Below are 17,056 nucleotides of genomic sequence, written 5' to 3'. Positions count from 1 at the left end.
TTGTCATGTCATGCCCTGATCTTACCAATCCAGGGGTAAAGAAGAAATCCCACTCAACACCACACTATGCAGTAGAACCTTTAGATCCCTACCCATCAGGCAGGCACTCCTTCCCCCTGCCTGCCTGCTATGTGGGATCAATATAAGTAACACTGTAGGGTTGTTCTAGGACTGACAGTGTTTGTATGGATACTTAACGGGCTTTTAATGAAGTTGTAACCAACATATGAGCTGCCAGTGTTGGCCTGGTGGACAAGGTCCAGAAGTCACATGGCACCACATTATAGTCAAAAAGGTTTATTTGAAATCAAATGCTTTTGGAGCACTGCCCCTTCGTCAGGTGAAGTAAAGAGAAGCACACAGACACAGAGTTTTATAATCAGAGAGATCAAAATATCATACAAGTGGTGTGAGTGGAGTGTTGACAGACTGAATAATAGGTCTCTGGCAGGTGATCAAGAGTGTCAGATGGTGTGAATTAAAGTGTCAACAGCTGAATAGCAGGTGAAGGGATGATCTATAATCTGATTCATTAAGGAAGAGAGATAATTACAAAAAAATATTAAAAATAAGGTAGTTCTGGAGACACACAGATGGACTGGAATAACATGGTAGGTATAAGAGTCACACGCCGCCGAGGGTCTAACCAAAGTAACAAGTACTAATCCAAAAACTCTACACATTAAATAAGGTAGAAGATCATAATAAGTTATCAAGGTGATGGTGTCAAAATTGGACAGTAAGGAAGATCTTACAGGTACAGAACAGTGTAATGAGCTCACATGTAATATGACTTGTAACCAAGATCGTGGTTGAGGCCATCTTTATGTCTACAGAACTCAGCTATTGGTTTCAGCTCAGTAATTCTGTGCTATTGTGGTCCTCAAGATACAAAACAACACAGAATTATTGTGAGGTAGCAGTGCTAACCACTGGGCCACTGTGCCACCCAAAGTGGGGACATTTTCAGGATGGCAACCTGTAACTGTATGACAGAGATTAGAGCTAGGGCCTCGATTATGACTGGAATGAAGAAAGTAAATATACAATCACCAAGTTTCCAGATCACAAAAATAGGTGAGAGGGCATTTGGTGAGGATGACACAAAGATTCTATTGAGAGATACAACAGGTTATGTGAAAGAACAAAAACTAGCCAGGTAGAATATAAAGTGGAAAAATGTGAGTAATACACTTTGGCGGGAGGAATAGAGGAGTTGAATATTATTTGACTGAAAAGACTGCAGAAAGCTGCAGCACAGAAGGATTTGGGGTTCCTTGTGCATAAATCTGAAAAGCCTGGCCTTTAAATTTTATGGGTATGAGGGAAGGAAAATGGATAGTTGGCCTTTATTTCAAAGCAAACAGAATACAAAAATAGGTAAGCTTTGTTATAAATGTTCAAGGCACTAGTGAGACCATGGCTGGAATATTCGGAACAGTTTCTATTCCTCCATGGGATGAGGATGCCACTGGCTCAGTAGAATTTATCGTCCATCCCAGAGAGCAGTTAAGAGTCAACCATACTGCTATGTGTCCAGAGTCACATGTTGTCCAGACCAGGTAAGGATAGCAGTTTCTTTTCCTGAAGGACATTAGCAAACCAGAGGGGTTTTTTCAATCATTGACATTGATTCAAGGTCATAATTGGACTCTTAATTCTAGATTTTTATTGAATTCAATAAAACGGGCAGCACAGTGATTCAGTGGTGAGCAATGTTGCCTCACAGCACCACGGACCTGGGTTCAAATCCAGCCTCAGGTGGCTGTCTGTGTGGATTTTGCACATTCTCCCCATGTCTGTATGGGTTTCCTCCAGGTGCTCCAGTTTCCTCCCACAGTCCAAAGTTATGCAGCTTGGTTGGACTGGCCGTGCTAATTTCCTCTATAATGTCCACGGATGTGCAGGCTAGGCTGGTTAGGCATGGGAAATGCATGATTACGGGGATAGGGTAGGGGTCTGGGTCTGGGTAGGATGCTCATCAAAGAGTTGGTGTGCACTCGTTGGGCCAAATGGCCCGCTTCCACATTGCAGAGATTTTATGATTCAAATTGCACCATTTGCCATGATGGGATTCGAGCCTGGATCCCTAAGGCAGTACCTGGGTTAACAATCCAGCGATTATATCATCAGGTCATCATCTCCCCCTCAAAAAAATATATTGGCTTTGGAGGCAGTCCAAAGAAGGTTCATGAGATTAATTTCGGATATGGAGAGATTTTCTTTTCAGGAGTGTTCGAGTAGTTTGGGCTTGAGCTCTTTTGAATTTCGTGGAATAAGAGGCGATCTATTTTGAAAAGTATATGATTGTTAACGATTGTGCTTGATCAGATATAGGAATAGAGGCTGTTTTCACTTATGCTAGAGTCTGGGACCAGAAGGCATCTCCTGAGAACCAAGAGGTTACATATTTAAGACAGAGATGAGGAAGACTTTTTGCTCTTAGAGTGCAGTGGTATTCTTTTTACCACAGAGTGCTGTTGAGGCTAGGTATATAAGTCTATTCATGTAAGATAGATTGTAAATCAGTAAAGGAATCAAACATTGTGGGGAAATGGTAGGAAAGTGGAGTGAAGGATAGTCAAATCAGCCATGACCTCATTGAATGGTGGCGCAAAATCAGTGGGGTGAATGGCCTACTTCAACTCCTCTGTCTTATGGTCTCATTGTCTTAAGTACTTATATTGCTATAAAACTCATACTTACACAGTCTGGGCTCTGTGCTGCCTCACTACATACAACAAACACACAGTAACTGCAAGCTGGCTGCTAATATTATCACTGCTACTGAAGGTCAGTCAGGAACCTTTGTACATCACATATTTGTGAAGCAAACTAACAGCAGAAAGATAAACTCCCTATGTGATCTTGGATTTGTGCAATAATACAAGTATCAGCAATTAACAAGACAATGACTGTAGTAAAATTGGCTGAAATCCAGAAAAAACAAGTGGATCCTGAGTGAAGGATGCAAAAAATGATGTTGTGTGTTTCATGCTGGTTTCTGGAACCAATTAGGTTTCATTGTCAGGAAGAGCAAGTGAATTCTGATACACGTCTGCCAGCATCTGATTCATTTGGTCTGATTTTATTAAAGAAACCTTAATTTTCACAAAGTACTTTAAATTTAATATGTTTATTTGTTTCGGTCTCTTTTATGATTGACTAACCATAGATCCAGCTGAGACCGATGAGTTGCAGGAGAGCTGTTATAACGAGAATCCAGTCCGTAACGTAATGATCCATTAAATTTAGCCAGTAAATCCCAGCCTAAAATTAAATGGAAAATTCAAAAATGTTACACAGGAAAATGATCGTACTCTTACTTTCAAATTCAGACTTCGATGAGATTTGAAAAATGTATACATGTAAGTGCTTATAATAAAAGCACAATTCTAACTAAAGCAAATTCAGAAGTCACAATGTCAGGTTATATTCCAACAGATTTATTTGAAATCACAAGCTTCTTCATCAGATGATGAAGGAGCAGTGCTCTGAAAGCTTCTGATTTCAAATAAACCTGTTGGATTATAGCCTGACATCGTATGACTTCTGAAATTGTCCACTCCAGTCCAACATTGTCACTTCCACATCATAACTAAAGCAAAATACTACAGATGCTGGAAATCTGAAACAAACACAGAAATTCCTGGAAAAAATCAGCAGGTCTGGCAGTATCTGTGGAGAAAGAAACTAACATATTGATTCTAGTCTGGTACAACTCATCTTCAGAACTGTTCCAACACAATTCTAACTCGATGCTCAATATTCCCTCATTCATTTGTGTGTGGGATTCAATTATGTTGCTGTTCCCTCTTCTCCATTCTCACCTGAAAGTCATTTTTGAAATGGGGAGATCAGAATTTACCTGCAGTGTTCCAAATGTGATCTCACGTGATCAAATAAGTGAAGAGGTTACCTCAGAGTCCAATTGGACCTTGATCAGCTGGGCCAATGGGCTGAGGAGTGACAGATGGGGTTTAATTTAGATAAATGTGAGGTGCTGCATTTTCGAAAAGTAAGTTAGGGCAGAATTTATACACTTAATGTTAAGGTCCTGGGGAGCGTTGTTGAACAAAGAGACCTTGGGGCGCAGTTTCATGCAGAAGGTGGTGTGTGTATGGAAGTTTTGGAGGCTGGTATAATTACAACATTTAAAAGGCTTTTGGATGGATATATAAATAGGAATAGTCTAGAGTGATATGGGCCCAATGCTGGCAAATAAGACTACATTAATTTAGGATATCTGATACCATGGATGAAGGATCTGTTTCTGTGCTGTACATCTCTGACTTTATGACCCTATGGGCGGCATGGTGGCTCAGTAGTTAGCACTACTGCCTCACAGCACCAGAGACCCAGGTTCAATTCCCGCCTCAGGCAACTGTCTGTGTGGAGTTTGCACATTCTCCCTGTGTCTGCGTGAGCACTCTCCGGGTGTTCTGGTTTCCTCCCACACTCCAAAAATGTGCAGGTTAGGTGAGTTGGCCATGCTAAATTGTCTGTAGTGTTAGGTGTAGGGGAATGGGTCTGGGTGGGTTGCTCTTCGGAGGGTTGGTGTGGACTTGTTGGGCCGAAGGGCCTGTTTCCACATTGTAAGTAATCTAATCTAATCGAAATACATCCTAGATTTAGACATCATGACCCCTCATGTACATCTTAACTCTTTACCTCCAGTTTTAACTGCCTGGGAACATTGCATTAATGGGATTTGTGAAATTACCAACTCTCCCCACTCAGTATCTGAACTATATTCCCATTCAACACAAATATCTGAATAAGGGAACATGGCTCAGGAGTAGGCCATCCTGTCCCTGGGGCTTACTCCACCATTTAATAAGGTTAAAATCATACACCAGGTTATGAGCTTTCTGACCGCCGCTCCTTCATCAGGTGGTTATGGAGTATAAGATCGTATGACATTGAATTCAAAGCAAACTTTTGAAAGCTAGTGCTTCCAAAAGAACCTGTTGGACTATAACCTGGTGATATGTGATTTTCAACTTTGTACATCCTAGTCCAACACTGGCACCTCCACATAATTTAATAAGGTTACCGCTGTTATGAATTGCTTTGAATATATTTGTGTCCTTCTTTCCATAATACAAGCAATACTGTATACAGACTCTCACATTATGGAACCATCAGTGCACTGTATAACTGAAGCTTAACATCTCTACTTTTGTATCCACTCAGCCTTACAGCAAATGATAAATTTATATTAGCTTTCCCAAATATATAGGTGAGGACTGCAAATGCTGGAGATCAAAGTTGAAGAGTGCGGTGCTGGAAAAACACAGCCAGTCAGGCAGCATCTGAGGAGCAGGAGAGTTGATGTTTTGGGCATAAGCCCTTCATCAGGAATGAGGCTTGTGGGCCAAGGGGGCTGAGAGATAAATAGGAGAGGGATGAGGCTGGGGGGGAGGATAGCTGAGAATGCACTAGGTAATATATCTCCCTCCCCACCCCTATCCATGGTCCATAAAGACCATTCCTTCTGCAACTCCCTTGTTCAGTCCATGCCCCCACCAACCCACCCTCCTATCCTGGCACCTTCCCCTGCCACCAAAAGAATTGCAAAACTCCACCCACGCCTCCCCACTTACCTCCGTCCAAGGCCCCAAAGGAGCCTTCCACATCTGTCAGAGATTTATCTGCACTTCCACACACATCATCTACTATGTCTGTTGCTCCCAATGTGGTCTCCTCTACATCGGGGAGACAGAACTCCAGCTTGCAGAACGTTTCAGAGGGCATCTCCAGGACACACGCTCAAACAATCCCATTGCCCCATTGCCGAACACTTTAACTCCCCATTCACTAAGGACATGCAAGGCCTGGGCCTCCTCCACCCCCAAACCCTAACCACCCGATGCCTGGAGGAAGAATGCCTCATCTTCCACATTGGGACCCTCCAACCACATAGGATCAATGTGGATTTCACCAGTTTCCTCATTTTCCCTCCCCCCACCTTATCCCAGATGCAACTTTCCAAATGGACACCATCCTCTTGACCTGTCCTACCTGTCCATCTTCCTTCCCACCTATCTACTCCATCCTCCTCTCTGACCTATCGCCTTCACCCCCAACTTCATCTACCTATCGCATTCTCAGCTACCTTACCCCCAGCCCACTCCTTCTCTCATTTATCTGTCAGCCCTCTTGGGCCACCAGCCTCACTCCTGATGAAGGTCTCATACCCAAAACATTGATTTTCCTGCTCGTTGGATTCTGCCTGATCTGCTGTGCTTTTCCAGCAGCACACTCTTCGTTTTTCCTAAATATATTGGAGGGCTGTTTTTCAGACTGGAGGCCTGTGACCAGTGGAGTGCCACAAGGATTGCTGCTGGGTCCTCTACTTTTTGTCATTTATATAAATGATTTGGATGTGTGCGTAAGCGGTACAGTTAGTAAATTTGCAGATGACACCAAAATTGGAGGTGTAGTGGACAGCGAAGAAGGTTACCTCAGATTACAACAGGATCTTGATCAGATGGGCCAATGGGCTGAGAAGTGACAGATGGAGTTTAATTCAGATAAATGCGAGGTGCTGCATTTTGGGAAAGCAAATCTTAGGACTTAAATGCTTAATGGTAAGGGCAGAGGGAGTGTTACTGAACAAAGAGACCTTGGAGTGGAATCGCTGGTAGATAGGATCGTGAAGAAGGCATTTGGTATGCTTTCCTTTATTGGTTAGAGTATTGAGTACAGGAGTTAGAAGGTCATGATGCGGCTGTACAGGACATTGGTTAGACCACTGTTGAAATATTGTGTGCAATTCTAGTCTCCTTCCTATTGGAAAGATTAGATTAGATTATTTACAGTGTGGAAACAAGCCCTTCGGCCCAACAAGTCCACACCGATCCGCCGAAGCGCAACCCACTCAGACCCATTCCCCTACATTTACCCCTTCATCTAACACTATGGGCAATTTAACTTGGCCAATTCACCTAACTTGCACATTTTTGGATTGTGGGAGGAAACCGGCGCACCCGGAGGAAACCCACACAGACACGGAGAGAATGTGCAAACTCCACACAGAGAGTCACCTGAGGCGGGAATTGAACCCGGGTCTCTGGCGCTGTGAGGCAGCAGTGCTAACCACTGTGCCATCGTTGTGAAATATGAAAGGGTTCAGAAAAGATTTACAAGGATGTTGCCAGGGTTGGAGGATTTGAGCTATAGGGAGAGGTTGAACAGGCTGGGGCTGTTTTCCTTGGCACGTCGGAGGCTGAGGGGTGATCTTATAGAGGTGTACAAAATTATGAGGGGCATAGATAGGATAAATAGACAAAGTTCCCTGGGGTCAGGGAGTCCAGAACTGGAGGGCCTAGGTTTAGGGTGAGAGGGGAAAGATATAATAGAGACCTAAGGGGCAACTTTTTTCCACACAGAGGGTAGTACGTGTATGGAATGAGCTACCAGAGGAAGTGGTGGAGGCTGGTACAATTGCAACATTCAGAAGGCAATTGGATGGGTATATGAAAGGAAGGGTTTGGAGGGATATGGGCTGGGTGCTGGCAGGTTGGACTAGATTGGGTTGGGATATCTGGTCAGCATGGACAGATTGGACTAAAGGGTCTGTTTCCATGCTATACATCTCTATGACTCTATATGCTGCATCTGCACAGTAACTTTTGATTGTCACGCATCCTTCTGTCTCTCAGAGTTCTGCAATCTCTAATCATTTTGATATGATGTTTTATTTTTTATTCTTCCTGCTAAAAGGGAAACACTTCATGTTTTCCTACATTATACTCCATTTGCTACATCTTTGCCCACCGACTTAAACCATCTTTCTCTTTTTATAGCCCCCTTATGTCTTCCTTGAAAATTACTTTCCAATTTTATGTCATCAGCAACTTTGGTAACTGTGTCTTCTACTGCTTCATCTATGTCATTGATGTAAATTGTAAATCATTCAAATGCCAGAATTGACCCTGAGGCACGCCATTTGTTACATCATGAGAACCTGAAAAAAAAACACATTTGTGCTGACCCTCTGTTTACTATTAGCCAGCTAATTTTCTGTCCATGTCAATATGCTAACCCCTGTACCATGAGCTCCTATGTTCTACAATAAATATTAATGTGACACTTTATCAAATGCCTCTGGAAATATAAGAAAAAGTACATCCACCATTTCCCCATTATCCAAACACTCATATTATTTCTGAAATAATTCTAACAAATTGGTGAAATATGTTCTTTCCCTTCACAAGACTGTACTGGCTCTATTTGACTACTTCAAAACCTACATTGTCATGCCACAAATTCCTTAATAATAATTGCTAACATTTTATTTATGATAGATAGTAAGTTAACTGCTCTGTATTTCTTTCTTTTTGAATAAAAGATTTATATTTTCTAACCCAGTCATAGAGTCAAAAGGTGTGGTGCTGGAAAAGCACAGCTGGTCAGGCAGCATCCAAGGAGCAGGAGACAATAGACAATAGACAATAGGTGCAGGAGTAGGCCATTCAGCCCTTCGAGCCTGCACCGCCATTCAATATGATCATGGCTGATCATTCCTAATCAGTATCCGCTTCCTGCCTTATCTCCATAACCCTGATTCCACTATCTTTGAGAGCTCTATCCAACTCTTTCTTAAATGAATCCAGAGACTGTGCCTCCACTGCCCTCTTGGGTAGAGCATTCCACACAGCCACCACTCTCTGGGTGAAGAAGTTTCTCCTCATCTCTGTCCTAAATGGTCTACCCCGTATTTTTAAGCTGTGTCCTCTGGTTCGGCACTCACCCATCAGCGGAAACATGTTTCCTGCTGCCAGAGTGTCCAATCCTTTCATAATCTTATACGTCTCAATCATATCCCCTCTCAGTCTTCTAAACTCAAGGGTATACAAGCCCAGTCGCTTCAGTCTTTCAGTGTAAGGTAATCCCTCCCTTCCAGGAATTGACCTTGTGAACCTACGCTGCACGCCCTCAATAGCCAGAATGTCTTTCCTCAAATTTGGCGACCAGAACTGCACACAGTACTCCAGGTGTGGTCTCACCAGGGCCCTGTACAGCTGCAGAAGCACCTCTTTGCTTCTGTACTCAATCCCTCTTGTTATGAAGGCCAGCATGCTATTAGCTTTCTTCACTACCTGCTGTACCTGCATGCTTGCCTTCATTGACTGGTGTACAAGAACACCCAGATCTCTCTGTACTGCCCCTTTACCTAAATTAATTCCATTGAGGTAGTAATCTGCCTTCCTGTTCTTGCCACCAAAGTGGATAACCATACATTTATCCACATTAAACTGCATCTGCCATGCATCTGCCCACTCACCTAACTTGTCCAGGTCACCCTGTAATCTCCTAACATCCTCATCACATTTCACCCTGCCACCCAGCTTTGTATCATCAGCAAATTTGCTAATGTTATCGCTGATGCCATCTTCTATATCATTAACATATATTGTAAAAAGCTGCGGTCCCACACGGATCCTTGCGGTACCCCACTGGTCACTGCCTGCCATTCCGAAATGGAGCCGTTTATCACTACCCTTTGTTTCCTATCAGCCAACCAATTTTCAATCCAATCTAGTACTTTGCCCCCAATACCATGCGCCCTAAGTTTACTCACTAACCTCCTATGTGGAACTTTATCAAAAGCTTTCTGAAAGTCCAGGTACATTACATCTACTGGATCTCCCTTATCCATCTTCAGAGTTACATCCTCAAAAAACTCCAGAAGATTAGTCAAGCACGATTTCCCCTTCATAAATCCATGCTGACTCTGTCCTATCCTGTTACTACTATCCAGATGTGCCGTAATCTCATCCTTTATAATAGACTCCAGCATCTTTCCCACCACTGAGGTCAGACTAACTGGTCTATAATTTCCTGCTTTCTCTCTCCCACCTTTCTTAAAAAGTGGTATAACATTAGCCAGTCTCCAATCCTCAGGTACCGATCCCGAATCTATCGAATTCTGGAAAATAATCACCAACGCATCCACGATTTCCCGAGCCACCTCCTTCAGTACCCTGGGATGTAGACCATCAGGCCCCGGGGACTTATCAACCTTCAGACCTAACAGTCTCTCCAACACCAAATCCTGGCAAATACAGATTCCCTTAAGTTCAGGTCCTTCGGTCACTGCTACCTCAGGGTCTTCCCCAGTCTTGTGTCTTCCCCAGTGAACACAGATCTGAAGTACCCATTTAATTCTTCTGCCATTTCTTTGTTCCCTGTAATATATTCCCCTGTTTCTGTCTTCAAGGGCCCAATTTTAGTCCTAACCATTTTTTTGCCTTGCACATACTTGAAAAAGCTTTTACTATCCTCTTTTATATTATTGGCCAGTTTACCTTCGTATCTCATTTTTCCTCTGCGTATTTCCTTCTTAGTAATCCTCTGTTGTTCTTTAAAAGCTTCCCAGTCCTCTGTTTTCCCACTTATCTTTGCTATGTTATACTTTTTCTCTTTTAACTTTATATGTTTCTTAACTTCCCTCGTCAGCCACGGCCACCCATGCCTCCTCCTGGGATCTTTCTTCCTTTTAGGAATGAACTGATCCTGCAACTTCTGCATTATACACAGAAATATCTGCCATTGTTCCACCACGGTCATCCCTGCTAAGGTATTGCACCATTGAACTTTGGCCAGCTCTTCCCTCATAGCTCCATAGTTCCCTTTATTCAACAGAAGTACTGTCACTTCCGACTGTACCCTCTCCCTCTCAAATTGCAGATTGAAACTTAATGTATTATGGTCACTACTTCCCAATGGCTCCTTCACTTCGAGGTCTATGACCAATTCTGGTTAATTACACAATACTAGATCCAGAATTGCCTTCTCCCTGGTCGGCTCCAGCACCAGCTGCTCTAAGAATCCATCTCTGAAGCACTCCATAAAGTCTCTTTCTTGAGGTCCAATACCATCCTGAGTCTCCCAGTCTACCTGCATGTTAACATTCCCCATAACAACTGTAGTAACATCTTTACCACAGGTCAATTTCAGCTCCTGATTCAACTTACATCCGACATCCAGACTACTGTTTGGGGCCTGTAGATGACTCCCAAGAGGGTCGTTTTACCCTTAGTATTTCGCAGCTCTATCCACACTGACTCTACATCCCCTGACTCTAGGTCCCCCCGCGCAAGGGACTGAATATCGTCCCTTTCCAACAAGGCCACTCCACCCCCTCTGCCCGTCAGTCTGTCCTTACGATAGCACGTGTAGCCTTGAATATTCATTTCCCAGGCCCTGTCCACTTGAAGCCACGTCTCAGTTATCCCCACAATATCGTATCTGCCAATTTCCAAAAGAGCCTCAAGCTCATCCATCTTATTTCTAATGCTTCGTGCGTTCATATACAGCATTTTTAATTTGTTACTGCTCTCACCCTTCCCATCAACCCCTATTCCACTCAACCTTACAGCATGATCCCTTTTTGAATTTTCTGCCTCATTGATACAGTTGTCTTTCTTGACTTCTCTTGTTCTAACTTTTCCTTCAACTTCCTTTTTGTACATCCAGTTTGTCCCCTCCCCCCCGCTACTTAGTTTAAATGTAGCGGTGTTGCAGTAGAAAACCTGCCTGCCAGAATGCTGATCCCTAACCTGTTAAGGTGCAAACCGTCTCTCTTGTAGAACTTATGTTTGCCACAAAATGTACCCCAGTGATTCAAGAACTTAAATCCTTGCTTCCTGCACCAGTTCCCCAACCACACATTCAAGTCCATTATCTCCCTGTTTCTGGCCTCACCAGCCCGAGGAACTGGAAGCAAACCAGAGATAACCACCTTGGACGTCCTGCTTTTCAGCCTTCTTCCACGTTCTCCAAAGTCCCGCTGTAGTATGTGCCTCCTCTTCTTCCCGACATCATTTGTGCCGACATGTACCACCACCTCTGGCTCTTCACCCTCGTCCTTGAGGATTTCCTGCACTCTGTCCGCGATGTCTTTCACCCTGGCACCAGGAAGACAACACACCATCTTTAAATCCCGTCTGCTGCCACAAAAACCCCGGTCAGTTCGTCTCACGATGGAGTCCCCTATTACCACGGCTCTATGCGATGTCCGACTCTTCCGCTCTGCCTCTGCGCCAACTTTTGATTGACAGACCTGGCCGCCTCGCGGACTGGCAGTGTCATCAGTCTCCACTGTTTCCAACAGCTTCAACTTGTTCCTGACAGGTACTTCTCCCGGGGTCTCTTGCAACTGTCTCCTCTCTGCCTTCCTCATCGTCTGCTCTCTTCTGCTCTCTTCTGGCATGATTGGTGTAATAACCTCGCTGAAGGTCTTGTCCAGAAAGATCTCATTCCCTCGGATGAGCCTAAGGTCCTCGAGTTCTTTCATCAGCGCTGCAATATGCTCGGTCAATAGCTGAATGTGCACACACTTTCCGCACATGTACGAGTCAGACACACCAGAGTCGTTGACCTCCCACATCAAGCACATAGCGCACTGAACCAGCTGGGCAGTCATGTCTTCACCCTCTTCAACTGTGGCGTAATCACTTCACTCAACCTCCTTTTCAAAGACTCCTGAGCTGAAGCCTCACTCTTCGATTAAAAACTTCCTTAGACCCTTGTTTTGTAGCAAGCCTGTGGACTCTTAATTTAGGTTCTTAACACACCCACTCTAATAGCAAATCGCTTACCTTCCCGACCGACTTTGCGCTCCGCCTGAACTTCCGCCCAGCTCCCGCCGCTCTCTGCTGCGAAAAGAGAGAGTTGACGTTTTGAGCACAAGCTCTTCATTTCTGATTAAGGGCTTAAGCTCAAAACATCGACTCTACTGCTCCTCAGATGCTGTCTGACCAGCCATGCTTTTCCAGCGCCACACTTTTTGACTCTAATCTCCAGCATCTGAAGTCCTCATTTTCTCATGTCGGCCCAACCAAGTAATAATTGAAGTTTCCTTCCGTAAAGGACATTAGTGAACCAAAGGGGTGTTTCTAACAATCAACAATGGATTCATTTGAATTCATTAGACTCTTAATTCCAGAGTCTATTGAATTTAAATTATACCATCTGCCGTGGCAGGATTCAAACCTGGATTTCCAAAACATTCCCTGGATCTCTGGATTAACAGTCTACTGATAATACCAGTAGGCCATTGTCTCCCCTAAGGCTAGGCTAAGCTAAGCATGTTTGCAGACAGTGAGGGAGAAAATTCTGATGTCGATGATCATGACATGATGCTGAGTTGCAGCATCTAACATCAAGGCAACTGAGTTACCAGTCAAGAGCAACTGAAAATAACACACTTCTCTTCAAATCGGTATACAATCACCAGGTCAGAATGAGTTGTCAAACCTCCAAAACGATTTATTGATGGTTGGATTATCAATCTTCTTAATTCACATTTTTATTGTTTGTTGGTAACCTCAGTCAATGCAGAAGTTGAACCTGTGTTGTTGGTGCCCCTCTCCCCCCCCCCCCGCCCCCCCCATTGTAAATCAGCCATCCAGGAGAAAGTGAGGACTACAGATACTGGAAATCAGAGTCAAAACGTGTGGTGCTGGAATCATCTTCCTGTTAAAGAGCTTATGGTCGAAACATCAACTCTCCTGCTCCTCAGATGCTGCCTGACCGGCTGTGCTTTTCCAGCATCACTCTCTTTAAAACCAACCATCCAGCCAACTGAGCCAAAAGAAAACAGTGTGGTGGTGTTGGATAAGCAGGAATATCATAGGGGATAGTGGAGGAGCTGATCATCACAGGAGGAGACTGAAGAGAAACAGAAGGAACATCGGTGAAAAGGGAGAAGGCTAGGAGAGGTGGGGAGGGTATATAATGTAGAGGAGGAGGGTAGAGTGTGAACAAATCAAAGGAAACATTAACGGCCGCATCTTTCTCTTAACTGGCTCATACAGAGGGCTAGCAGAGAATGTGCACTATAATGGGAAGGGTTCAAGATCTCTTCCTGCACAACGCAATTATACCCAACAGAAACAGAAATTGAAGAATATGATTGCACAAGGCCTCATTTGAAGGCTTGGCAATGAAGGGAAGCTTTTGCTACAGATTAAAAGTGAATGAACAATTCCGTGTCTCAAACATATTTTCTCTCAGAGAGAAGCACTTGGCTGCACCAACAGTGACAATGGTGGTGGAGCTGGTGGGAAGCAGAGAGTATTCCACATACAGCCATGCAGGAGCATTCACAGGTACATGTATCTGGAAGTTAAGGGCATAGGGATCAGGCTGTTCTGCCACCTGCGGAATTCTAAAAGCAAAGGAATGTGGATGCCGGAAATCTGAAACAAGAACAAAATTTGCCAGAGAACCTCAGCAGGTCAGACAGCTTCTGTGGAGAGAAAGCAGAGTCAACATTTCAGGACCAGTGATCCTTCTTCAGAACTCATTGTTGCTAGGAAAAGATGGGATATACACTGAAGACAGGGATTGGGAGAACGGAGTGAACAACAGGTGGAGATGGAGCCCACACAAAGAGAGAACACTTGTTGGGCAGACAAAGGAATGGATACTGTTGAGCCTGGGCGAAAGAAAAGTTGCTTATGGGGACCATTAGTGAGTGAAAATGGGTTAGCTGCGATGAAAGGAGCCCAAGGTCATCTGGAAACTCTGGTCAGCATCCCATTTCCATTTGGGGTCCCTGCAGTTGTCAGGACTCGATATCAAGTTCAATATTTTTCGGGCCTGAGCACCTTCATCCATGTCATCCCTCCCACTGGGCCTGACCTTGTCAAAACAGTGTTGGGGCATACATAATGGTAAATTCATTGCTTTTGGATCCAATATTCTATCATAATAACAATCTAACTGTTTGAACATAGGACAGAAAACATTTCTTCTGGTATGCACTATCACAAATTTCCATATGTACCAGTTTAGTAAATGATTCATTGTAGGAACAAAACATTGAAAATGATTTGACACAAACCACTGAAAAGTGCACCGTCAAGACTACAACAATGTCTCATAAAAGTTCAGGGATATAACTTTGATATTTGTTACAATCTGGGCTACTTCAGACACAATGAGAGGTGTACCAACGCCAAATTAGACAATGGCTGTTTGGCTGCACTTACAAAAAAATTACATAAGAAAACATCATCAATATCAATCCAGATGAATATTGGTCAACAGTAAGAAAAAAGACAATGAATGATTCACAACTGAGGGCATTTTGGAAAGTTATTATCAAAGTCCGGCCTGATGGGATACAAAACGTGTCAGATGTGCCCCAAGGGATTTAGCCAGACAAGGATGAGCCAAGCACCCTCAAGAGGCATGCTTTTCAAACATAAACAGATGCTTGTAGCTGAAGCTCTTTAGTAAACTCTATTGCCTCATTATACCAGGGGCATATGGGCATAGGGTGAAAAAGGCCCCTGTACAGCTCACTGTGTATTGTTCAGTTCACAACAGAAAAATCGAGAAGACTATGAGGGTGTATCAGGCATGTCAAAGTCAGCCACCACATCAACAGAAAAAAAATTTCTCTACCCTCACAAGATTCCAATATATCTTTGGTTGAAGCTTGTAACAGATTTACTTACCATCCACGGTGACAATTTTCACCAAGTCACTGAGTAATATTCCAATTTTCCAACCACCAGACACTGGAAGGATTACTCAACTACACCCATGGTAATCACCATAAGTAGAAAGTGCATTGTGTACCTGGAGAAAATATCTGAAATTGGATCATACTGCACTGATAAATATCTTATGGACCTAGGATACCTTGGATGTGTACTACATGGGGTCTAAATCATGTGACAGCCTCACCACATTATCCCAGACCCAATATTTTTGCTGAATGAAATGGTTCATACTATTCAGCCATCCGCCATGAAATGAGCAACTGGACACCATCTCCATATTGCCATGTCACACTTCATAACAATACGTCTAGGTATGGGCTTTCTATTACCAGCAACAATCACATTAAAAAGCAAGTCAGGACACATTTGCCAAGTCATGAACAGTCCAATTTCCTGTAAATATGGGATAAACATCTTGAACATTCAGGCAGAATAAAAACAGCACTCATTTGACATCTGGGTGTGGAATTATCTAGTTTGTGAGAGTGGTAAAAGGTTTAAATCATACATCCCATCCAGGGAACATGGTCACCCACAGAAGTACTCAGAAAGTGCAGTGAGCCTTAAACTCAAGGAGTCACAATATCTAATGGAACAATGAGAAAGAGGAATAGAAAATAATTTGGGGAATTGTACAACATTCTAACATTGAGCATTCTGACTGTGCACAGAACACCACCAGAGGTAAACTCAGGGAATGAAAATGTTGAACGCAACCATGAAAATAATCTCCTCTTTAACAAAAGGAAAGTCACCAAAATATCAGTGAGCCAAGAACAGTCAGTTGATAAATCTAGATCACAGGACAGAAAGAAGATCATGAGATCTGGAAGGATTATTAAATTATTGATTCATTATACAACCACTTAAAGTCTTAAACAGTTCAATTCTTAAACTTCTAAGCACAGTGACCTATTTTTGGAGTGATAGTTCTCACAACCAGTCTGAGATATATTTATTTTCATTCATGTATGTTATAGGAATATAGTAATATCATTTTAAGAAGAACATGCTGATGAGCATATAACCTTGATATAATACATGTCACTGACAGCTATAGACTTGTTCAGTGTGCAGTATATATTGCGAAGGGAGAGCAGCTATGCTTCCCTGTAACAACTAACCGCGATAACGAATGTGTCTGCTGAGCAATTTTATGACATAATAAACTGAACCGTGGTCCTGTTTCCCAGTCCTATTGTAAGAGTGGATTATCTGAGAATAAACTCAGAATCACAGCAAGATATCAATATGACATGATCACTGCACAACATTAAACAACTGCAAAAAGAAAGGACCAGAACACTAATGCCTTCTTTATTTTTTCATCCTGTGAATTTGATCACCTTTTACAGTTACTGAGTACATGTGAAAACAGCTGATATCACTGAAATACAACCTACCTGTGTCACACATAGAAGGCCAAGCAGATAAAATAACGAACAAACACCAGCTGTCAGAACAAGGCGCTTTGATTGGACCAATGTAGGGAACTGGTCTTGCAGGGCTGTCATAACTGTTTCTGATGG

General features: G+C 43.1%; 2 pseudogenes; one reads left to right on the top strand and one right to left on the bottom strand.

Moving 5' to 3' along the window:
* Positions 1 to 17,056, top strand: part of LOC132820027 (sodium- and chloride-dependent neutral and basic amino acid transporter B(0+)-like) — a 640,602-nt pseudogene that overhangs the window by 343,587 nt on the left and 279,959 nt on the right.
* The window catches only part of LOC132820279 (sodium- and chloride-dependent neutral and basic amino acid transporter B(0+)-like), a 38,742-nt pseudogene continuing 24,788 nt past the window's right edge, over positions 3,103 to 17,056 (bottom strand).

This window comes from Hemiscyllium ocellatum, chromosome 11 (genome assembly GCF_020745735.1).
Source record: "Hemiscyllium ocellatum isolate sHemOce1 chromosome 11, sHemOce1.pat.X.cur, whole genome shotgun sequence".
NCBI lineage: Eukaryota > Metazoa > Chordata > Chondrichthyes > Orectolobiformes > Hemiscylliidae > Hemiscyllium > Hemiscyllium ocellatum.
The sequence above is the reverse complement of the archived record's forward strand: the minus strand, read 5'-3'. Positions and strand labels throughout refer to the sequence as shown.